A 25094-nucleotide genomic window follows, 5' to 3' on the forward strand; every position below is an offset into this window, starting at 1 on the left:
CCTCGGTCCGGACGGGGGTCGCGCTGCCGCTGCCGCGCTTCGGGGCAGATAGGGCTTTTGAGGCTCTAGCGGCTCCTGGGAAAGGTGCTGGACTTTCGCTTTTTGCCTGGGATCTTTGTCTTTGGCTCTCCCGGTGTTGCCCTTTCGGGCTGTGGGGGAGGACGGGGGGTATTGGGTGAGCTAAAAGATGGGGCTTTGAGTCTTGCGATTGCCTCCAAGTCACTTTTCTTAGAATACTTTTTCTTCTCCAATCTTTGAAACATGTCGCGAGGAAAAAAGCAATCTGTGAAGCAGTATTGATGTTTTCCTCGGGAAAGTCTTTACCGGGACAACTTAGCGGCAATTTTGCCACCCCCCCACCCCCACCCCCTTTTCTTAGGAACTCTCTCGACCTGAGGCGGAGGGGAGGGGGATGTTATTGGTCTTTCCCTTTAGTGATTGCTTTTTGTTGTTGTTTTCTTAGCTCCCAGTTCCTACCAATTCTTACTCGACAGCTCGAATGATTTGAGCCAGTGGCGGCTTTAAGTAGTACTTGATAGGTAATGACCGTTGTAAATATATCGGCTCTGGAAGCCTTTTCTGTGGCGAAGCGCCCCGAGGTTAACTCCGTGCAGGCGTGGTGTTTGCGTGTGGGATGCACGGCTCTGAGTGGCGAATGCGCAGGAGATGGTCTTTGCAACAGCGATTAAACTGTTGGCCGAGAGGAATAGCGCTTCGGGGGACCCGCCTGCGGAATCCCCCTGCCCCCCCGATGTAACGATGGGTTGATTTCTTATTTCTGTAAAGACGGGGGGAGCCGCCTTCACTTAGAATGTTTTCCCGAAGAGAACAGGAGAACGAAATGTGATGTTTTTCAAATTGTGTTTAACGGAGCACCCAAAACACTGGACTCGTTAGCCCCTGATTGGCTGGAAGAGAGCGGACTGAGGGATTTGAATGTTAAACACTAGATTATAATTTTCGACTTTACGAAAAATTATATTTTTAGACAACGGAAATAATTACAAAACGTTAATACGGAGAGTTGAAAAAAAAAGCTGGTGTTTAATTTTTTTTCCATAAAAGAACTTAGAGTGATTCTGAAATGTATATTAAAAGTAAAATTTAGGAGACAATTTTCGCAAAATAGTAATTCTGCTGGCAGAAATTGCAAGATTTTTATATATTTGCCCCTGTTCTCTATTGGTTAAAACTGAGTGAAGCATTAAGATTGTTTATTCTTTTGACAGAAATTCTTCATCTTAAGCTACATATATTTATTAGATGCAGATTGCAGGGGAATTGTTTTTTTATTTTTATGAGAAGAAACTTTAATTTTCTTAATGTTGAGAGTTTTCCCACATTTTTTTACAAAATTGGATATATTTTAAAAATTTTTCATATCTTTAAAATAAATGTTTTATTTAATTAGCCAATGTAGCGGGCTTAAAACTTTATTTACAGGAAATTTATATTGCTTAATTTACACAATACAACAGGTAAGTATGCACAGGTGCGTATATATGATTTCATTCCTTTGATAAATTTACTATGAAGAAAATATTGTATACAACAGTGGGTATGATGTGTTTTATTTGGTTGGTTTTAAGTTGATTTTTGTTTAATGTTGCTTGAGACAGCCATCTATATACTTTTGTTTATTACCAGCTTGTCATTGCGTTTAATAGCATCTTGATAAAAGTCCGGTGTGGTTTTCAAAGAAAATTTGTAAACTTACTGATAAACAAGATAGCTGTTGATCCTTTTAAAAGTTTTTTTAAATTTAATAGAAATTTGCATCCTTTTATGAGTAGTAGTTGAAATTTTGAAACTTAAGAGTTTGTATTCTCACATTAGATCAAACATGCATTGTTAGGAAATAGTCAAATGACAGGCTTCTATATGACTTTTATAAGTCTCTGCAGGGCTATAAATATAATTTATATTAATAGAGTGGAATAACTGAATTTATAAATGGTACTATTTTATATTGCCTTCATAACAAGAATTGCAATTACAGAATCTATGTTCATTACCTTATTTTAAAAGCTGTTTTATTTTCAATCATCTCATGAAAATTTCATAGAAAATACTAATTATCCTTTATTAAATTTGAGTTGATGAAATTATAGACAACCTCTTTTCTATTTTTAATGTAATTTTACCTATGATACCAGTGGGTTGTTGTTTTTTTGTTGTGTTTTTTTTTTTCTGTGGTTTTGTTTTTTGTGTTTTAATTTTCACTCAAATTATTATGTAACTTGGAGAATTTGAGGGTGGGAGAGGCTTTCAGATTCCACCAGGCTGGTTAAATTTAACCATACTTTTTTTAGTACTTTGCTTTATGGTTTTTGTTTTGGGGGTGATGGGTGAAGGATTGTCTTGCTTAATAAGATATTTTTTAAAGAAGAGAAGGATTCCTTTATTTAAAACACTGCTCTTAAAGCTTGAAAACACACTAGCATCTAAATAAAATCCACAGCATTAAAAATATTTTCCCTTTTATGTGATACAGATAAGAGGAAGATTTTGGTTTTAGATTTGTGGGCATATAGGCATGCGTTCCAACAGATGCATATGATTACTATATTATGTATGTGATTGAATTTATTTTTATTGTACTGTAAAGACTAGAAAAGTCATAATACCACAGGAAAATAATGGTGAGTAAAGGTGTTACTATAGTAGCTCAACTCTTTTTTAAAGCTATGTTTACATATTGGTGAGGGTAGAGGGAACTTGAGAAGGTAAGGTATCAGTCTTCCTGTTAGCATTGATTTTAATTTTTGTCTTTACTATTTTTAAAAATCCAAATAAAAGTGCAGTTTTAGACTTTGTTTTAATGCTGTCAACTGTCTTAGTTGTACATTTACAGAATGTACTCTCAGGTGTTTGTATGTAGCACTGTATTTTTTCTAATCAGATTAATATCACTTTTAATGTTTATCATGAACTAGAATTAAAGAGGAAAATTTCAAAATAACTTTCATATTCTGGATTCCTTGTATTATCATGTTTGGTATACTACATTTTTGGTTTTTGTTTTGTGGAAATTACCTATATTTTTATTTCTGTTTATTTATTGATATGTAGTAACAGTTCAGAATGTAACAAAATATTGTAGTCCCAGAAATATTGATCAGTTGATTTGGTTTACAAAAATAAAATAGCCAGAAGATTATATTAGTTATTTGTTCTACATGATACATAAACTTTCTCCAATTAAAAAAATCAGAGTATAAATTTATACACTATTTTGAAATTTTATTCTACAAAAAATTATCTCTTTATTTTAACAAATTACTGGCCTAAAATTGGCTCTTGTCTTTTGTTTGTTTGTTTGTTTAATGAAGCATAATGATCCCCATATTGATTTCTTTTTAACCCGTTTTTAAAAGAAACAGGCTATGAATCTGATTATAACTAGAAAACACATCTTAAAAAGAATGGTCATATTTTAGAGTATGAGTACACTAAATAATAAAAGAACATTTGTGTTCTTTTATTATTATTATTCAGCAAGCTTACAAACACTATGTGTCAGGCAACTAATCTGGGCATGTAATAAGAACTCAAACTATGACTTGCTGAAATTTGGTAGCCCCTCTCTTAACACCAAAGGAAATCGGTAATAAAATACCACAATTACCACTTTCTTTTAAATAAATGTTGAAAATGAGATTAAGCTGTTTGCATTTTTTACAAGTTACTGTTAGAGCTTTAAAGTTGATTGTCTTATTAATATGAGTAACATCAGTTTTATAATATCACATTACTAAATGTGTTTATATATTTTTCTGATTATTTGCAAATACAAATGACTGTAAAGCCTTCCTATAAATACTGCTTTCTGGAGGAGAAATGATTTCCATTTGCCTTCCCTCCCCCCACCCTTCTTGACTGTCTTCGAGATGCTTTAAAAGGTCTTCCTTTAAAGATAAGTTTCAAATATTAGAGTTGATATTAAATACATACGAATTTTATTCTAAATATTTCTTATCAAGTTATGGGAAGTTTAACATACTTTTGTTTAATTCTGACTTCTTTTACTAAAAAAATTTTACACTGGAAAGATGTGGGTTCTAAGTATAAATAGTAAACTATTTTGTAATAGATTTGAGTTTCATTATTTAAAGGTTTTTTACATCATCTTTTTAATCATTTGGTTTAATATTTGTCGTTGTACTTCCTTTGTTCTTTATTATCTAGTATATTTTGTTTTCCTACTATGTAAAAAGTTAACTTTTGGCATGGAGTACATATTGGTATCAACTACATTTCTTTTGTGATTTTTAAAGCTAAGCTACCTTAATTTTTATAGTGCTCAAATATAGAAAACTTTGTCTATATCTTTGAGGAAGACTATTGTAGTAATGATTTTAATTTTTTAAAATATCATGGTATTTAATTGGTGTTTGTGGGTTATGTGTGTGTGGTTTTTGCCATTAAATAATCAAATATTTGGCACCAAAGAAGTAAAAATTTACTTGGTTTTTATTTCTTTTCCTAAGCTATTTTTAAATAAATAAGGATAACTCAGAGCTTTTTGGTTCACTTATAGTACATTATTAATCTTTGGTAATTTAGCAATTTAATATTTTTATATAGTTGATTGCCACTAAGTCAAAATATAGGTGAAACAAATCAAAAAGCCACATATACATTTGGTTACACCATGTCTGCTAGGAACATTAAAAAAAGCATTGGCCCAGTATTCATCTGTTTATTACTTATATTTTAATTTGCTTAGAGAGTAAGTTCAAAATTTTGTTCTGTTAGAATTGTAATGTCTTAAAATATTTGGAAATGTCAATTCATGTTCACTCCGGTATGGCAAAAGATAAAAGTTGAAAATAATGGTAATTTCTATAATCATTAAAAGTTTGATAATTTGGGGAGAAAGGTAGTGAAAAGTTCCTCTCCATCCCTTAAGTATTCTTTTAAACTGGGTTTTATAAGTTTCAGAAGCACAGACAAAATGTATCTCTGGTATTTTCCTTGTGAGTCCCCTTTACCAGTTCTCTAACACCTACTTACACACCCTCCCCCCCTACACTGCTTTGAAAATGAATGCTCTAAAGAGAAATGAAAGCAGAAAACATATTAATCTGATTTGAAGAGGCTTCAAATGATAAAGCATATCACAGGTGTTTCTAATCAAGTTATTTCTATTTAAATAACATTATTTTCAAGTTAGTGTGTGTTTTCTAACATACGCAAGATTGAGGTCATTTTGGATCCACATTCTCTCTGTCCAGGGATCCAATGTGGAACTCCAGGAGGCGGAAATCTGTTGAGTGTCTTCTTGCTATAATACATGACATTTTTATTGCAGGTTTTGACCTTAAGGAGAGAGCCAGTTCTGGAGAACAACCTAACTTCTTTGATTGAGCACTCACATAATGCACTGGAACATGTTAGGAGATTAAGGTATACTAATGAATTTTAGAAGCATACAGTTTTATATCTTTTCAATATAATTGGGTTGCACAATTGGTAAAGCTAGAACTTTTAGGTGAGTTAAAACTCAGTAAAGATATATTAATACATCCTGTGAAGTAGCCATGGTTAAGTACTCTTATTAAAACTCCAGATTTTTTATATAATTGATCTCATCATCTTGTATTAGGTCCAACTCCAACTGAATTTATTTAGTCTAAAAATAAGTATATATAGGGATTTTTCTTTTTTTCCTCTTAGGGTTGTTATTATAGTGTTATATATAAAAGAATTAAATGTTGGACTTTTCATCTTATAAAATAGAAAGTTTCAATCAAATGGAATTTGGTGCTTGGCTGTATGATGGGTTTAGTGGTCAGTAGAGCCTATAAAATTAGATAAAATTAATGAGAATATTTTTAAAGCATTTAAAATATTCCAAGTAGTATTCTAACTAAAAGTGGCAATTTGGTTGAAACTGAAAAACCCACTTTCTTAAGTAGAAACCAGTGTCTGACTCATGGGTGTTCCAAGTAAAATATTTAAATTGTTCATATCAGAAGTTGCAAACTCTTTAAAAATAAATGGGAGAATGCCAAAATTTCTAGTGACTTATTGTTTTTTCCTCCAGAAAACTTTACAACAGAACCACTTTTATAACATTTATTGTCTTTGACTTGTATGGGTTTAGTTGAAAATTTTGGCTACTTAGCTAATAAAATTCTTGATTTCTAAATGGTAATCTGGTATAATGAAAATGAACTTAACAGTATTACTATGATTTTTTAAAAACTATTTGCCACATAAAGTGAGCTTTACCAAAATATAATGGTACTATAATTTTTCTTTAAATGTTTTTTTCACCTAAAAATATTTACTTTATATACTTAAGATATAGGAATTACAAAAGTGGGGTGTGTTTTTTTCCACGAGAAAAGTGTAATTTAGTCTTAAGAATAAAGTGTAATTATCATGGTCATAAAACTACTTTTATCTGTAAACATATCTTTACACATTATTAAATATTTTTAAAGAAAATTCTCAGATGTATGTTTAAGAATTTCTGAACATTGAAATATATCAAAATACTAAAAAGCTAATTAATGTTAAATGTTTCTGTATTAGTAGATATTAGATAGATAATCCAGGAATGTGAATCTATTAACAGTTAAGGTTAAATAAAATGTTAAAAATTTAATAGAAATTAGTTTAATATAAGGGTGAAATTCAGATGTTGATGTCATTATACTGTAGGTGACTGAGATAAATATATAGTATTAGAATGTCTTCATAACTTTGATTTGAGCATGTTATGAAAAATGTGAGTTTAATTGGGAAGAAAATGAAAATTTGCTCCCCTTTAACTTAACCATTGTTTTCCAGGTTAGAGAATTATAATGAAAAGTAAAAAATATGATTTCTGAATGTCTGGGGGGGAAAATCCAGGTTCAATTTATTACTTTCAAACCAGGTATCTTTACACACAGCCTTATTGAATTAAATGGGTGAAGAGAGATAGCTTTTGCATTTATATTATAGATAAGGACATAAACACATAGAACTATCCCTAATTTAGAGAGCTTATGATTTGTGTTCTTTGAAATTGTCAAAATTTACTCTTTGAACACAAATTTTTAGCATCATAAAATTGTCCTCTCTATACACACTGGCTTATAAACTTACAAATTTTAAACTTAGTAAGTAATTTAATATCGAAAAGAATCAATGCAGATATTAATAGTTTTCTTGTATTTGGTCACTTCTTATGAAGGATCAGAAACTTTAATTTGTAGTATTTTATTTTAGGACACATGTTATTAAGTTTTTATACTGCAAAGTGTGATTGGTTATCTTTTAACTGCCCCTTAAAGGACATTTTGTAAGGATTTTGGCTGTTGTATGTAAATTTGCAAACCTGCTTATCTATATCTCAGCCTTGATATGTACTTCATTATGTCAAATTTTGAGAAAGAATTTACTTTTTTTCCAGTGATAAACTTACATCTTGTGCAAATATCTATATTTTTTGTTAAATGCATTTTTGGGGGTTAAATGATACTTGTTTTAAGGAAAAATTCTTAATTGTTTCTAAAATACAGCTATACTGTCAGTGTTCCTATTTTATTGAAATAGTTATCCTTAGGATCTGGTGGGAGAATATTTGGATAAACTAGAATAGAGGTAATTTAACATATGTGTAGGAAGGGACTTTAAATTATTCATTATTTGTCATTGATATATTATGCTAATTTATAAGGACAACTTATATTTTAAGTAACTTGTCAGCTATACCAACTTTATTTAATAGAGGTTTTATTAAAGAGTAGATACAATTATCTTTCTTAATAAAAAATGTTTATTTGAAGCAGTTTTGTACGTGAGTACAGTTTGTTTGTTTTTTCTTGACTAGGAAATTCATCCTAATTCTATTTCTGTTTTTTTTCAAATAAGACCTAATGCATCAGAATTACATTTTCAGATAAGCATTTTCAAAAGGCAATATTTAGTGTGAGAATTTAAATTTTTTGCTAAACATTCTTTTGAAGTAGAATTTAAGTTCTCAGCAACACAAACCACACTTTTGGTGTTTCATTAACATATAATTTGGCTTACTTTTATTTTCCTATTTTCCTGGTTAGAGTCACTTGGAACAGAAACATGCAGCATGTTTCAAAAGCACCTGCTGATACTGATTAATCTTCTGGTTAATAGTTTATTTATTACTGTTTGCAAATGTCTTAATTTTTAAGAATCCTTTTATTTTGCTATTAGTGTTTTATTGTATAGCCTTTATATTAAATACATATATTTAGAAGTTTTATTATCCTGTGACCTTCAGAATTATTTTTATTTTTATTATTGTTTTCCTATTGCGCTACTAGGCAGAAAAATTATGCTTTCAATTGTGAGAAAAATAAAAGATTGGGTGGTTTTTTCTTTTTACAAAGTATTATGATCTGAATTTTAAATATTACTGTATTTTATACTTTTTTTTATTTAAAGAAATAGCAAACCTATCCTTTTTTACCAAATATTTTTTAAAATGTATCAGCCAGTTCTAGCATTTATAAAAAATGTTATAGGTTTCCTAATTTTTCTGACTTCTAAAATATTTTTTCAGAATAAAAAATTTCCCTAGTTGTTAAAAGGCACGAATTGCTTTTAAATATTAAGTTTTAAGTTTATAAATAGTGTCACATTTAAATTTAAAGGTAATTTGACACAACAGTTTATTTTTCTTATTCATCATCAGTTGATATTATGTACTAAGTTTTTAGCTTTGTGTTACACATTTAAAGTAGATAAGTTACTTGTAGAAATTTTTTAGTTGTTGGGATTTTTGTAAACTTTATGGGCTAAAAAATATTTTTTATTAATGGTATCTAATGTGAAACATATGGTAGTGATTAACTGGGAGCCTGGAGCTCTTTATAAGCAAAATGCAAGTTCATATCTTGATTAAAGTTTAGATACTTTCTTATTCTCCAGGAGACTAGCTATGGAAAATACTCTTTATGAATTAACCCTAAACCTGGGTAAAAAGACAACTTGAGAATTTTGGTAATTGAGCAACTAAACTACAAGTTGCAGGTCATTACACGTCATTAAATTATTTTCTGAGACACATTAATAGGTGCCTTTCTAAGCAAAACACCAATTTTGTCTTTTTGTCTTGTCTTCCCATCCTGCTTTTTAAAGAAAAAAATTCCTTCTAAATAAGTATATTGTATAATGATGTAAGCAGACATACTAGGTAGGTTGGATTGAACCATTTTGTTTTTCTTATTAGTTATATATGCTTTTCTCAGTTTGCTGTTTCAGCAGCAGTAACAGTGAATAAACAAGTATCACCACAGCCCTTGTTCTTGTCCCTTATAGCTGGGAACAGGAGCTGGGAGATTGCTGCTTCTACTCAGCTGTTGTACACAATAGCATCAAATATGCAATAATGGTGGCCAAAAGAACCTAAACCCACCAGTTTTTACAGGCTAGGTGTGACGGGCTTGTCAGTGTAATCCTATATATTATATTCTTTGACAATAAGGTGTCTTTTTCCCAGAGGAGCATAAAAAGAGCCGTAGGTACTTACAGTTTTTAGACTTTTATTATTTTTACTATTTACTCTTGTTTTACTTAATGTAATTTTCATTCAGTTAATTTCCTCTGTTTAAATGTAAACTTGTCTTGCATCTGAAAGTGTGTATGGTGTTTCATGTTTTTTACTTTTAAGCTGGTAAACTGGAAAAATTAATAATTAGTTGTTAATAACACAAGTTAGGTAATATTGAAGAAAGAAAAGTTTGACGGTAGCCACATAGTGTTTTTTTCACATTGGGGCCATATTCCCAACCCATATTTTCGTTTTCTATAGCCCAATCTAAACAAGGCCAACTTATTGTAGATTTCACTATAACTAAAAAGAATACCACTCTATACTACTTAATATTGTATATAACTAATACAAAGCATGCTGCAGATAGAAACTCATAAGTCTTTGCTTTTTCTCACTGTTAATATCTTATAACTGGAAAATTCAGATTATTCTAAATCTTTCAGAGATAGGACTTTGTAATTTCAAATAGTATAAAAAAGTGTTTTTATAATTTAACACAATTTGATTTTGCACAGGTTTGTATCACCTAAATATCTGTACATTTTCTCATCTTTTCTATCTAAATCATTCCAATAGGTTGTAATTACAGGGAAGTGAATATTGGGTTTATATTAAAGTACTGATTTCATTTGTAGCATTCTTCCTGGGAACTACAATGACATTTTAGTGTGTGAGCATAATGTCTTAATTTAAAGCCTGACATTTGCAATAGCATTTCTTTAAAAAGGTAACAAATGTCCTCATTAAAAACACAACTAATCACTCCCACTCTTAATGTTTTCCCTTACTAATTACAGTAAACTAAGAATATTAGTTCCCTAATATTATCCAAAAAAGTTTTGTTGTAGTATGTGCTTGGTTATCTGAAATGAAAAGTGATCCCACGACCTAGTTTAACATTGTGAAGTCAAACATATTCAACCATAAGTTGAGATTACTATGTTTTGCTAATACTGAAGTGTTTTCTTTAATATGTTGATGTAATTTACAGATAACATTAATTAGTGTTAAATGACCCTAAACCAAAAAGTGAGCTACCTAATCCTTTATATCAAAAACACCTTGTTTTTACTACTAATTACTGTATAAATTGTCTGTGGACTACCTGTACCAGAATAACCTAGAATAAAACATTTTCCAGACCTGTTGAATCAGAATCTAGAGCTGGGGCTCAGGAATTTGTTTTTTTTTTTCCAAGCTGTAATGTTTTGTTTTGTTTTGTTTTGTTTTGTTTTTAGAAGCACTACATGTGAGAAGCACTGCCCAAAAAGAAATGAGGGAGGATTCTTCACATCAATAAACCATTTATATTTTCTGCTTTCTTTTCTCTTCGATCATTGTGTATCTAAGTTCAGTAACTAATTATGAACCTTATCATTTCTTCCACAATAGTTCTAGATAACATCTGGTATTTCTTCAGTCATATGAGGAAAATCTGTATTATGTGAGCTTTATTTTTGTGCAAGTATCTTTGGCCAAATTTTAGTCTGTTCTATTTCTTTGGAACATTTAGTATATCTACACTTGATGAATTGATCATTTAAGAATTTTTTGTTTTCATCTGCATAGTAGCACTTTTTCTTCAATGTAGTTTTATTATTGGAGACAATACAGAAAGAGGAACTTTTCTTATGCTGCTTGTGGGAGCATTTGACAAAATTCTAATAAAGTTGAAGATATACTTAGGTTTGAACACAATAATTCCATTCCTAGATGTCCTAGATAAACTAAGACATGTGAAAAAATCTTGCTTACTATTACTTTTCATAGGAAAAATTTTGAGAGCAATTTGAATGTTAAGTAAAGAAAATGATAAATTATGGCATAATCATATGAACTCTTTGTTATACTGCTATTTAAGAGAGCTGGGTGTATTGTTATAGATTAATGATAAAAATAAGTTGCAAAATATACAATACATTACACAAAATATATATGGTATGGTAACATTTATGTAAAGTTTGAAAACAATCCTATATAATAAAAGCGTAATATGTAAATTGACCGAACAGTGGAACAACTGGTCTCTATGACACACACTGACCACCAGGGGGCAGATGCTCAACGCAGGAGCTGCCCCCTGGTGGTCAGTGCGCTCTCATGGGAGCGCTGCTCAGCCAGAAGCCAGGCTCACGGCTGGCGAGTGCAGCAGCGGTGGCGGAGCGAGGGGTCCCGGACTGCGAGAAGGCGCAGGCTGGGCTGAGGGAACCCCCTCTACCCCCAAATGCACGATTCTTGTGCACCAGGCCTCTAGTGATATATGTTGTTTTAAATACTTGAATTTATAATAATCATATAAAAGCATGCATAGTTAATGAAAACCAAATTCAGGGATTATAATCAGGAGAGAGGGGAATGAGACTCAACTATATATGTAGTCTTTCTTTAAAAATTTAATTAAGCAAAGTAAGCATGGCAGAATATTAGAATTAAATACAGCTGGATTGGAGAGCCAGGGCTAAGATGTGGAGATTCATTTTGGTATTCTCTTGGTTTTTCTTTGGATTTAAAATGTTGGGGTTTTGTTTGTTTTTCAAATTAATGAGACAAAAGTGCTATTCTTTTTTTTTCTTTTTCTTTTTTTTTTGGCAAAGATCTTCTACAATAAGATGTACAGTTGGAATGAATGTTTCATTAAGCATGGATGGGTTTATTCTCTTCTTTCTATTCTGTGACTTGTAGTAAGTGCTTAAGTGTTAGTTGGTGTAAGAACAGTTTATAATATGTCCCAAAGAAGTCAAACCTTTTAACAAACTTAAGTTTCCAGGATATTTTTCAACTTTTTTATTTTTAAAGAAAAGATGTAATATTTTCTTTTGCATACTGCCTTTTAGCCTTCCTATTCTTAACAAGTAAAGGGCAACCATGGAAACAAATTTTTCTTATCATTACTCTTTCATTTGCTCCTGCATTCAGGCAATTTCACAAATATATTTTCTCTTGTTTTGGCCATCCTAATATATAAAAAGCCAGGGGCCATCATGACCAAAACAACCAAATGGACAACTGAACAACAGGCTGCATGAGGCCACAAGGCGGGCAGGGGGGCAGTTGGGGACGACCAGGCTGGTGGGTCGGCAGTTGGATACCCCCTAAGGGGTCCCTGATTGGAGAGGGTACAGGCTGGGCTGAGGGGACCCCTCCCCCATGCACAAATTTCATGCACTGGACCTCTAGTAGATTGTAACATTACTAGAGGCTCAGTGAACGAAATTTGTGCACTGGTAGGGTCCCTAGCGGCTGTCGGCTGGGTACTCTCTTCTCCTGGCCGCCTGCCACCACTGCTGGCCAGGACCTCATTCCCTTCCCTCGGCCGGCCTACCCTGTGGTCGAATTTCTGGAAGAACGCCAGTCAAAGGGGCAATTTGCATACTATGCTTTTATTATATAGGATTTTAAACCATTTATTTATACATATTTAAACACCTTAAGCTTTGTATTTATAATAGAATTATTGAAATTGGGCACTGTGTGGTTTTTAGTTTTTGCAGTAGCATACATGTATGTGTATGTATGTGCGTGAGAGAGAGAGGTTGGTCAATCTTGTGGTATGATCTTGAATTTATCTTAAAATATCTGTAATGATGGTGTTCTCCAGAAGCTTAGTGTGCTTCAAGTTAGACATTGAAGAATGAGTTTAAGTGCACTTACATATTAGACTTTTAAACTTCAAGATGGTATTAGTAATAGAAAAGTGAGTTTTAAAATCTAATAATAAGCCCTGTCTGGTGTGTTCGGTGGTTAGAGAGCCAGGCATGCACTTGTCCCTCCGCACACCACCGCCCCCCCACACACACACACACACAGTAGAGTTGCTGAGTTTGATTCCCAGCCAAGAGCAGGTACCTGGGGTTCCAGGTTCCATCCCTACCCAGATGGGGGCACCTGTAGGAGGCAACCAATCTATGTGTCTCTCACATGATGTTTCTCTTCTCCCTCCCTCCTACTCTCTCTAAAAGTCAATGGGAAACATATCCTTGGGTGAGTATTATCAACAACAACAACAAAACCCAAAGCAAACAAACTCTGGACTGAAATATATAAATGGTGCTGGATTTTATAATCTGTTATTGTTCTATGCTTAATAGGGATCAGAAAACTGTCAACCTCTATTGCTAATTTTATAACATATAATGTGAGCACATTTTTAAAGTCTTCACTTTTATTTTTTTCTAGGTTTATAACGATAAAATGAAGACCATGATAAAACAGCCTTGTACTTAGTTCATCAGTTCTTACCTTGTAAGTATTAACTCGGCCCCCCTACCATTGCTCTAAAAAGTTACTGTTTGATGTAATTTTTTGCTTTATTTCTGATTTTTTACCATCCTAGAATGACAACTTACTAACGTCCCCTTATCCTCTACACATTGAAGGTTGGTGTTTTCTTGTGTTGTTTTTTTTAATATATTTTTATTTTTTTAATTCATTTTTATTGATTTCAGAGAGAGGAAGGGAGGGAGAGAGAGGTGGAAACATCAATGATGAGAGAAAATCTTCGATTGGCTGCTTCCTGCATGCCCCCCTCCCCCCCCACTCGGGATTGAGACTGCACAAACGTCATGAATTCACTGACTCTGACACGCCTCCTACTGGGGATCGAGCCCAGCACCCGGGCATGTGCCCTGACCTGGAATCAGAACGGTGACCTCCTGGTTCATGAGTTGATGATCAACCACTGAGCCATACTGGCTGGGCGAAGTTTGGTGTTTATTTAACCCATTTTAGAGCAAGAATAATGCCATTGCCATAGGTAATTTTTCTATTTGGGAAAGTACCTTACAGGTAGGCCCTAGCATCTCCAACTCTGAGAATCACAATTTTGCACCCTTTTCCTTCAAAGGAATTTACATATAAGTATGGTCTTATTATCATTATTCAGGTTCCTTGACAGTTATTTTATGGTTTTATAAATTGGAAGTATTCTCTCCATTTAAGAAATTATTTTATTATTATTATTATTATTATTTTTACATTTCCCTAGGTTACACTTCATACTTCTTTGTGAAGTGCTTTAGATTTAGCTGTTAAACTTCAGGAGGTGGGAAAAACAGGAAGACAATCCCTTTTCCTTCCTTTTATATATACACATACATACCTCTTTTCTTAGAATATGAAAGATTTTTACCCTGATTCATTTAACTTTTGAGAAACAAGTAAATTCTAAGGGAATAATTCTAGCACATTAGCTAAAATTAATATTATACCATTAGAAAAACTCTCAAATCTAGGAAATACATATTTCCTTAAAAGTATTTGAGATTCTCTACCAAAAAGATTAATTTCCATATATTTCTTGAGCTAATTTTATATCTCTAAATGAAAGTAATGTGCAGCTATTTCTGTTCTTGATGTTGAGGGATGGCCCTGTTTAAACGAAAACTAATACTTGAGATGCTTTTTTTGCATTATCTCATACTATTGCATTAGTGACCCAGTAAATAATATCTATGTGTTGAAGAGTGACCTTATTATGATCATAGGTGGTCATCCACTGAATTTGATAAGTAGTTTTTAGGGTACAAATAATTAAATATTAAAACTTTTAATAATGAGCCAGTTTGAAGAGTAGTAGCCAAATGTCACAGGTCACTTTTTTTTAAAATTTTTCCCCTCAATATTTTTGTCCCTGGAAAACTAGAATGGAAACATTTGCAAATCCCCAAAGAATCCTATATAATCCAGGCTTGGGTTTCTTAATTGGTCCCTTGGAAGCCAGCTCAGCTTTTCTTCAACTAAAGTCTCAGAAAAAGAAGTCTTTTCAATTTGTATTGCACTTACTATAGACTGAGGGCAGTCTGCTCTTCAAAAAGAAATGAGTATCATTTAACTTTTAAAAAATTTTTAAGCACACATAACCTTGTTAACCCCATTTCATCTCCTTTATAAATTTCTAAGCAGTTTTTCTTGGCTACTCTGCAGTATCTTTTAAACATAGGTCATTTGCAATATTTCATAGTTGGAATTTTTTCTGTTGTTTGTTCTAAGTAATATGCCTGGAGTTCTCTTTAAGGTACTAAAATGGTAATGCTTCCAATTAAACAATACCCAGAAAAATAGCACATAGTGACAGTAGTCAGTGATTCTGAATAATTATGTGTATGCCTCTTATTTATTTATTGAACATAACAGGGAGAGTAAAACTGACAGCCTAGGTAAAAAGTGTGATTGCTTACTTGTGGACATAAATTTATTTCAATTCTGCATTCAATTTATTCCTGTTTTCACATGGAGATAACTTTGAAGACTCAAATATTTCAGACAGATTAGTGACAAAGGGCAAGACTGCATTGAGTAATCTATTGATGTTACCTATTTTATTTATGCTTAGAACATGAAATCCCTATTATACTAGAATTCATTACATTTGTATGTTTATTTCCTATTTAAATCAAGACCTGTGCTACTAAATTTTGCCTTGTTTTCATTTTCCTGATATGTTTACAACACGAGGTTTAGGGGTAAACTGACTCACTCATGCACTCTCTCCTTTGTCACCTGAGAGACTCATGACTGATCGAGAGCCAAAGCTTCATTCAACAACCGAGACATTTTTCCCCATAAAAACTTGGTTGAGAACCAAATTGTTTGAGATGGGAGATGTTTAAGAACCGAAGTTTGGCTATATTTATTAGTAGTTATCAACTTTTTTGTATTGTATTTCTTGGCTGACATCATGGTATATTTATAATTGATTCATATCTAGAGTAAAATCATCAAAAATTTAATACCCCAAAAATATGAATGTTTAGCTTCTATTTAGGGACTTATATATAAATATCCTGACTTTTCTGGGATAAATTGTCTAAATTGAAATCTACTTCACAGTTTCCAAATAATCATTCATTTGTTAATTTCTCCATCAGAAAAAAAAAATCTAGGTAGTATAGAAACAGTACAACTTAAATGCAAAAACTAGGTTTTTTGGATTATAGCAAAATGTTATTTCATTGCATGCCTCATCACCACACTAAATTTTAAATATATCTTCTGTAGTTAATATAATCTTTTTGTATTTAATAATTTGTACCCAAAAGACAAGTAAAAAAGAAAAAAAAAGCGAAACACATTTTAATCTGTTACCCGTGAGGTTTATATATTTGGACATTTCATAAACCTCTCAATTTCTTAATAGGGTAATGAAAAAAATTACCATATTCAGTGAAATTGTCATGCTGTTTGGTTTGACCCCATAATTTAGGCTTTGCTTAAAGATATTAAAGAGTGGCTAATTTAAAATTTTCTTCAAGTATAATAATACAGGGTAGGGCCCTGGACATTGTGGCTTGGTGGTTAGAGGGTTGATCCATGCTCCGAAGGGTCGAGGGTTCGATTCCCAGTAAAGGGCATGTACCTGGGTTGCAGGCTCGATCCCTAGCCCAGGTTGGAGTGCCTTCTGCCTGTGGGAGGCAAACAATTGATGTGTCTCTCTCCCCCTCTCTCTCTAGTCCTTCTCTCCCTTCCCCTACTCGCTCATTCCCTCCTTTCCATTATCTAAAAATTAACAGGAAAAATATCCAGTGAGGATTAACAAAGAATAATAATAATACAGGGTGGGGCAAAAGTAGATTTTACAGTTGTTCATATGGAAAATACAATAATTAATAAATAATACAAGAGTAAATGGTTTTGCATACTCACAACTGTAAACCTACTTTTGCCCCACCCTATATTTCATTACTTAAGTAGTATTCCACTGTCCTGACAAGGATAATCATTCTGCAGCCGAGAATGGTTATATATAGCCAGCTCCAGAGATATAACTGCAGAATTTAAAGCATACTTGAAGAAAGTAATTACTATTATAAAATGTATTGATGCCAGATTAAAAGTAAAATTAAGATACTTGAAAAATCTAAAGTAATGTAGTAACACATAAAGGATAGCTAAATAACAAAGTAGCAGAAATATTTTTATGCCATGTAAAGAGGTACTCCTTCTCTATCTAGCTGGAATTGCTCCACTAGAATCTTTCACTTTATTAATAATTTAAATCAAGAATTTTCACATTTGATTAAAATAAATCAAGAATTTCTGTAGTTTATGGAAATATTTTTATCAGGCTTTCAAATAGAAAGTAGATTTTTTAAATTATCTCAGATAGTTAAAAGTAGAAATAAAAATAGGGAAAAAAATCATCCTCATGAGGGTGATTATTAAAACATCGGTGATAAAATTACAATATGTATTGTCACAGAAAGCAATAATCTTGGCCTTGGCCAGTGTGGTTCAGTTGGTTACATCATCCTCCCGTGCACCAAAGGGCCTCCAGTTCAATTCCTGGTCAGGGAGACAACCGATTGATGTTTTCTTCCCTCCCTCCATCCCTTTCCCTCCTTCTCCTCTACCTCTTCTCCCTCCCTAGGTAGTGGGTGTTTAGTGGGTATAGTTTTAGTTGCTATGGATAAAAAGGTTCTAGAGAATGGAGGGTGGCAATGATTGCACAGCAATGTGAATGGTCTTAATGCCATAGAACTTTAAAATGGTAACATTTATGTTAGGTATATTTAATTGCAATTTTAAGAAATAAAATAAATGACGTTCTTAATGTGAATTTTTTTTAAAAAGGTTTTAAAAACTGATTGCATTTTATAGTATTCACATTTCAAGTATGGTATACTTGGCTTAGTTTAAAATATATACTAGTAGACTTAGCAAAAGAAGTATTGGAATTGAAATGACTCATTTTTCATGATTTTGAAATAATCATTCATGCCGAAACCGGTTTGGCTCAGTGGGTAGAGCGTCTGCCTGCGTACTGAAAGGTCCCAGGTTTGATTCCGGTCAAGGGCATGTACCTGGGTTGCGGGCACATCCCCACTGGGAGATGTGCAGGAGGCGGCTGATCGATATTTCTCTCTCATCGATGTTTCTGACTATCTCTCTCCCTTCCTCTCTGTGAAAAATCAATAAAATATATTTTAAAAAAAAAGAAATAATCATTCATTTGACTTTGTAATAATTATTTAATGTATACATTTTCTTGCCGCAGGCTCAAAGAACAATATATAATCTTGAACGGTTATTTATTTCATGATTTTTGTCTCAAACTAAATGATCTTAAATTTTTTGGAAGGGATTTTTGTCTGGTATATTAGTGTACCAATTAGTGTAACAACTGGGGCCGTGCCTAGCTCATAGTAGGTGTTCAATAAAGTATTTGTTAAATAAAATATATGTGTGTGTGTGTGTGTGTGTATGGTTTGTATATTTGAAAATTGTCATGCTTACATTTTTGTCTGAAAGGGTGTGCCTTTTTGTCTGGAAAGTGGGTTTGAGGGGAGAGGGTCACCTGAAGGTCAGTTTCTTAGTGTAATTGGTAAATACATATAAGTATTATGTATTTTCATGTTATTGCAAACAGATTTATTTTGGCTACATATTAAAAATTGTGTGGAAAAGTAAGACTAATAGAGTAACATATGAAACGCAGGTTGCTCAGATAGGAGATTAACTACATATGTTTTTTAATAATAGTGAAAAATTCACAAGAAAATTAATATGGACTATATGACAGTTGTGCTTTTTCTAAACAATTAGATATTAGGAGGGATGGACAAATTTCAGTGCACATCACGTTATTCTGTAGAAGTATTGTAGCCTTAGCAAAGCTATTTTAATGGTGAGAAAACGGGAATAAAAGAGGTTATCAAGATTTGAGATAGAGTCCTGGTAATTTGATCTGTTAGAGGAGTGGTAGGGAACGTCCAGTCCATAGGACATATAAACCCCTCAAAATCATTTGATCTGGCCTTGTCAAAGCATTAGGGTGAGTTAATTAAATGTTTGACAAAATATAGCAGGCTAATTTTTGAGTTGACAATTTTGTGTGGCCCAAGAATGATGTTATAAATATCCAAATAGCCCTTGGCAGAAAAGAGGGTTCCCCACCCCTGTGAGAGAAATATGTAATTCCCAAAGTTGAATAAGTGGAAAATGTTTAGGAGAATATTTTCTTGCCTGATGAAGAGTGGAAACAGGTAAGGGGTAGAAAGATAAAGAGCTACAGGATTCCTGTTTTTATTTCTCATCTCTGGGTACAAAGTTAACTTATTTTTCCAAGGCTTCATATTCTAGAATTACATCTTATATAAAATGATATCCAACTTTGACAGACTATTTTAGTAGGGAGATAAATGTTGAGGGTAAAATATTTGGGTTTTTAAACATAAATTACTTAAGAAAATTGATTTGTTTGGGGTCTTTTTACTTAGTATTAAATATTTCATGTGACTTCATTTTGCTAGCTTTAGTTTATTGAAACTGAGCTCTTGCATGTCATTTTTTATTTTTCTCTTGATATGAAGTCTTACCTACTTAATGAAGATGTCTTATGAAAAGTGTACTTCAAGGAATGAAATGCTGTTTATAATATATGCTGTTACCGAGGTAAAGACCAAATTTTATGAATTTACTTTTTATAAAAGGAAAAAATAACTTAAAGTATTTAATACATTTAAAAATTTGATTAAATATTTAACTGTATTAACTTATTAAGGTGACCTAGGAAAAATACTTTTCTTTTCCTCACATTATGCATTTTTGTTTTCCTAACTATAGCAAAGTGCTTGGCGCATAGTTGGCTTTCCTTAAAATTTTGATGTAGAAATAAATTATTATGCCACTTAAAAGCTTCTAAGAAACTAATTATGCAATAGTCTATAAACATGGAATATTTAATGGTTTTATTCTCTTTTTTCCCTAAAAGAAAAAAAATATTTTTGTATCTTTAGGTGCTAATGTGAGTTTAAAAAAATAAAACCTTGGAGTAAAGTAGCAGCACATAATGGTTTGTGGGTTTTGAAAAGGTGCAGGCCATATTGTGCTGCCTCAAAAATACAAGGATCTGATCTTCTGAAGAAAATGTATTTGTTTTAACGCTTCATAACTCCTATGATAGTGATGTCAACAGTGCCTTAGCAGCACGTAAATATTGGCGTTAAGATTCTAAATTATCTCCAGTATTAACTGTGCTGCTGAAGTAAGGTTGACCATATTCTACAGTCATATTTTAATATATATTAATATTACTAATGAACTTTCTGTTTTATTGATAGTGTATTTTCAGTGTTATTAATAATCCTGTTATGTTTATAATTCTATAATCTATAAAAATTAGTACTAACTTTTCAGATGTATTATGTATATTAAAATAGTATAATTGCAATTTAATAATTGTGTTGAATGCCATCAAGAGTTTATTGAAAGAGCTTATACATCAAATAAATATTTCTTAATGCACACTTATATTCAGTGTAAATATACAGATTTTTACATATGATTAAACAAATATTCATTTCCCTTTGTTTCTCTAGTAAAATGAAATTACTTGAGAGATACTTATCTCACAGTTAGATGTACATTATAACATATACATTTTGGAAAGAACTTAGACTATTTAAATAGCCAAAGATTTTTGTTTAACAAGTCAAAAACGAACATCTTGCCCTGGCCAGTGTTCCCAGTGGAGCGTCGGCCATCTCAACGAGGTTTCAATTCCCAGTCTAGGGCACTTAACCTGGGTTATAGTTGGCTCCTGGCCCTTGGTCAGGACATGCAAGAGGCAACCAGTCAATGTGTCTCTCTCACATTGATGTTTTCTCTCTCTTTCTCTCTCCTTCCCTCCCTTCCAGTCTCTCTCTGAAAAAGCAATGAAAAAAAATATCCTCGTCTGAGGATTAACAAAAATACAAACTGTGTGTGTGTGTGTACATATATATTAAGGCCTTGTTTGCTTTTTTATCCCAAAATTTAACTTCATAGTAACACCAAAAATTAATTTTATAGATGCAAACACAGTAAAACATTTTAATTAAAATTTAAAGGAATATGTTTTCTTTACCTTTTATTTTTTATTTGTTGGAGTTTCATTAAGTCATTCAACTAAAACTTGATGTTCAGGATGAGACAAGTGTGTTTGTGTAGTGTGCCATACTTCTGGTTTTATTTCCTGCCAGGAATATCTTACCCTTTTCTATATAACCAAGCAGGAAATATACAAAATAAAAAAAGTTCTTAATGAATAATTTCCAATTTTAATTGTCAATTTTGGAAGTCCTGAAAGTATATTAGATGTAATTTAAGGAATTGTATTCAAGTATCTTTTGTTTAAATTCTAATTTGAAGGTAAATATTATATAAGACATTTTTTAGAACAACCTCACTTTTTTCCAGCAATTTTTTGTCTCAAGGAAGCAATAGACCATATTGTTAGAATTAAATGCCAGCTGTCACGTTGAAATAATATTGCTTGGTGCTTTCATAAATCATTCATCAAGCTCTTAACCTGTTTCCTTTACTTCATTTCAACCATTTTATGAAAGATTGTACAAATATATGATAGTTTTTGGTTTCACTAAAAATATTCCAGCGTCTAACACATAGATGCTTAGAAATAGTTATTGAATGAATTACATAGTTTAATATTTTCCAGAACACCCCAGGAGTTAGATTTCTTTTTTTGCTTTCTTTTTGTTTTTCTAAATGAATTTGAAGTCAAATTTTACGAAATTATATTTAATCTGATCTGCCTTCTAAATGACAGAGGAAACTTGGATTTTACATTTACTAGGTGAATATTTATATCTAGGTGCTGCAGATGTGAAGAAGGTCCATTTGGGGCTATTACAGCTAAAAGAAAACTTTCTTGTTTTAAACCTGATAATAGATTTTAAAAAATTTGAGATATTGGGAGAGTAAGACAATATTGCATTGAAATTTATTGTGGCTATGCAGTTTCTTTCCAGCCTTTTATTATAGAAGAGGAAATAGTCTGTCAGTACCTAATGAAACAGGTAACTCAACAGGACTGGAAGCTTTATTTGTAAAAGTTAATATAATTCCATCTTTGTGTAATTTTGAAACAGAACAAATAGTAAAATAAAATGTTAACCTTAATTTGGCTATTTATTTTGCAAAGAAGAAATAGTTACATATGAGTATATATTTTTTTTCATTTTTCCCATCTTCTTTGGAAAAAAATCCTAATCTTTTTTATTCAGGTTCTTTTTTTAAGTTGATGCCAAATAATTCCAGCTTTGATCATCTTAAATGTTATTTGGAGCATAGATTGAGTTTAGTGATAACTCAGAATGCTGCAGGCAAATATCCAGGAGACAAGAAGAGGAATATTCAACAATTCAGTTTGCATCCTATATTCAAATGAAAATCTCTTACGATTACACATGTTGATATGTGATAGATTTGAAAATTTGGCCATAGACTAAATTATATGTTTAAGTTGATTTTCTTCATTTATATATTCTTTGGTTGTTACAGAATTATAGGTGTTTTAAGCAACTAAGTATTATAACTGATACGAGCCCATCTTAGGTACAATTGAGTTAGCAAGACTCAACTTTCATAAACTGTGATCTCTAAAGTTATATATATATACATACATGTATATACATGTATGTATGTATTTAGAAGTTGACATTCTAATTCAATTTTTTTTTCCTTTTGCAGGTGGATATTACTATCCCTTATTTATGGAAAAAGTTTTATTCTAAGTGTTGTTTCTCATTGAGTATTAACTAAAAGGAAAAAAATTAATGTCCTAAACTTTTGAGATAGATTTGGTTCTAGTAAGTGTTTAGCTATATTACTTTGTATATCTGGGAGAAGAAATAAAAGACCATCATACATTTCCAGCTTTAAAAAAATCTTACTTTCTTCTATCAAGGAAATTTTACAGTTTAGAATAAAAGTTTCTGTTTAACTTGAGCTCTTTAATGAAGAATTAATTCCTCCAACAGAAATTTAAGAGTCTGTGTTCTTACCATGTTTATTTATAAAATATAACTCATGAATTTCTGATGTCTTTTTGTTAGGCTATGTGCTATGAAGAAAATGTTGGCAAATAAATAAATTTAAACCTCTTCTGTTAAATTTCCGTGCAAGGTGACAAGTTAGTTGCTGTTTTTTGTCTTAATTATACTGAAATTAAATTCATTCATAATTTCTGTTTGGGTCTATTTCTTGATTAACACATGCAACATGAGTAATTAACTTAGATTAGCATATTAATGAGCACAGCTCCCCTTAATTTGGTGGGATTTTGAAATAATCTGATAGTTATTTTCATATGATTGGACTTTTATGTTTTGAAAAAAATGTAAACTGCCTGTAGAATCTTGTAATCCTATCTAATAATAGAGAAACATGGTAATTAGCTGTAACTTCGCTATCCTTCCCATTGGCTAATCAGCAAGATATGCAAATTAACTGCCAGCCAAGATGGCAGCTTGCAGCCAGGCAATTGAAGCAAACATGAGGCTTGCTTGCTCCAGTGACGGAGGAAGCCAAGGTTCCCCACCTGCCGCCGCCCGGCTCTGAGCTCCTGAAGCAACAGCTCCAAAAGATACAATGTTTCAATTATAGAAGCTAAAAGATGGTCGTCAATTTGCATATACCAGTTGCTAGGGAAGACTGAGGACAACATGGAGGCCAAGCGGCACAGAAGGGAGCTAAGTAGAGGCTGTGAGCCGGGAGTGGGAGGGGAAACCTGCCACAGCGCCTTAGAGCCAGAGGGGGAACCCAGCAGGAGTGGCTGGGAGCGGGAGGGGAAAGGAGGGGAAACCCAGCAGGAGTGGCTGGGAGCGGGAGGGGAAACCCAGCCGCAGCGGCTTGGAGTGGTAGTGAAGCCCGCCTCAGCGGGTTTCACTCTCCTCTCTGCTTGGCTCCAGCCGCTGGAAGCCTTATTTTTGCAGGAATCTTCTTGCAACGGGCCTCTAGTTATTTATATTTATCTTATGCTATAGGTTTAGATTTTTTTTGAGAAATTGTGTTGAAAAAATTTTAGGCCACTTTTATACTAATTGTTCGTCAATTTAGTTAACTTGTTATTAAAGGTACTAGAGGCCCGGTACACAAAAATTTGTGCACTCAGGGGGGAGGGAGGTCCCTCAGCATGGCCTGTGCCCTCTCACAGTCTGGGACTCCTCGGGAGATAACAACCTCCTGGCTTAGGCCTGCTCCTGGGTGGCAGAGGGCAGGCCCAATCCCTAGGTGCAGCCCCTGGTCGGGCTCAGAGCAGGGCCAATTGGGGAGTTGGGGCGCCCCCCCCATCATGCACAGAGCAGGGCGGATCAGGAGGTTGCGATGCCACCCTCAGTCATGCTCAGGGTAGGGCCAATTGGGGGGTTGGGGCACCACCCCCTGTCACACTCAAGGCAGGGTCAATGGGGAGGTTGGGGTGCTGCTCCCGTCACGCACAGAGCTGGGCCGATCAGGGGGTTGGGGCGCCACACCCTGTCACGCACAGAGCCACAGGGCGATCAGGGGGTTGGGGAGCTCCCCCCTATCAGGCACAGAGCAGGGTTGATCAGGGGATTGGGGTGCCTTCCCCTGTCACGAACAGAGCAGGGCAAATAGGGAGGTTGTGGCCCCACCCCCTGTCACACACAGAGCCGCAAGGCGATCAGGGGGTTTGTGCGCTTCCCCCTGTCACGCTGATCCGGTGCCGGGAGGCCTCGCAGCTCCGCTAATCACGGTGCTGGGAGGCATATTACCCTTTTACTATATAGGATAGAGGCCTGGTGCATGGGTGGGGGCCAGCTGG

At 33.3% G+C, this 25094-nt stretch overlaps 1 long non-coding RNA gene across 17 annotated transcripts in view; it reads left to right on the forward strand.

Moving 5' to 3' along the window:
- The window catches only part of LOC102763202, an 84412-nt gene that overhangs the window by 15037 nt on the left and 44281 nt on the right, over nucleotides 1–25094 (forward strand). For 7 of the 17 annotated variants that reach the window (XR_001513436.1, XR_001513442.1, XR_001513434.1 and 4 more), the window contains 5 exons: nucleotides 5315–5409; nucleotides 13709–13774; nucleotides 19840–19921; nucleotides 23000–23118; nucleotides 23365–23441. This is a non-coding gene — a long non-coding RNA (uncharacterized LOC102763202). Of the gene's footprint in view, nucleotides 1–24; nucleotides 85–463; nucleotides 540–1455; nucleotides 1479–5314; nucleotides 5410–13708; nucleotides 13775–13865; nucleotides 13909–19839; nucleotides 19922–22267; nucleotides 22327–22999; nucleotides 23119–23364; nucleotides 23442–25094 lie in introns of those variants that run through there. The other 10 variants (XR_001513435.1, XR_001513437.1, XR_001513449.1 and 7 more) reach the window with 10 other exon arrangements.

The sequence above is a fragment of the Myotis davidii genome, unplaced genomic scaffold (genome assembly GCF_000327345.1).
Source record: "Myotis davidii unplaced genomic scaffold, ASM32734v1 scaffold577, whole genome shotgun sequence".
NCBI classification, from domain to species: domain Eukaryota; kingdom Metazoa; phylum Chordata; class Mammalia; order Chiroptera; family Vespertilionidae; genus Myotis; species Myotis davidii.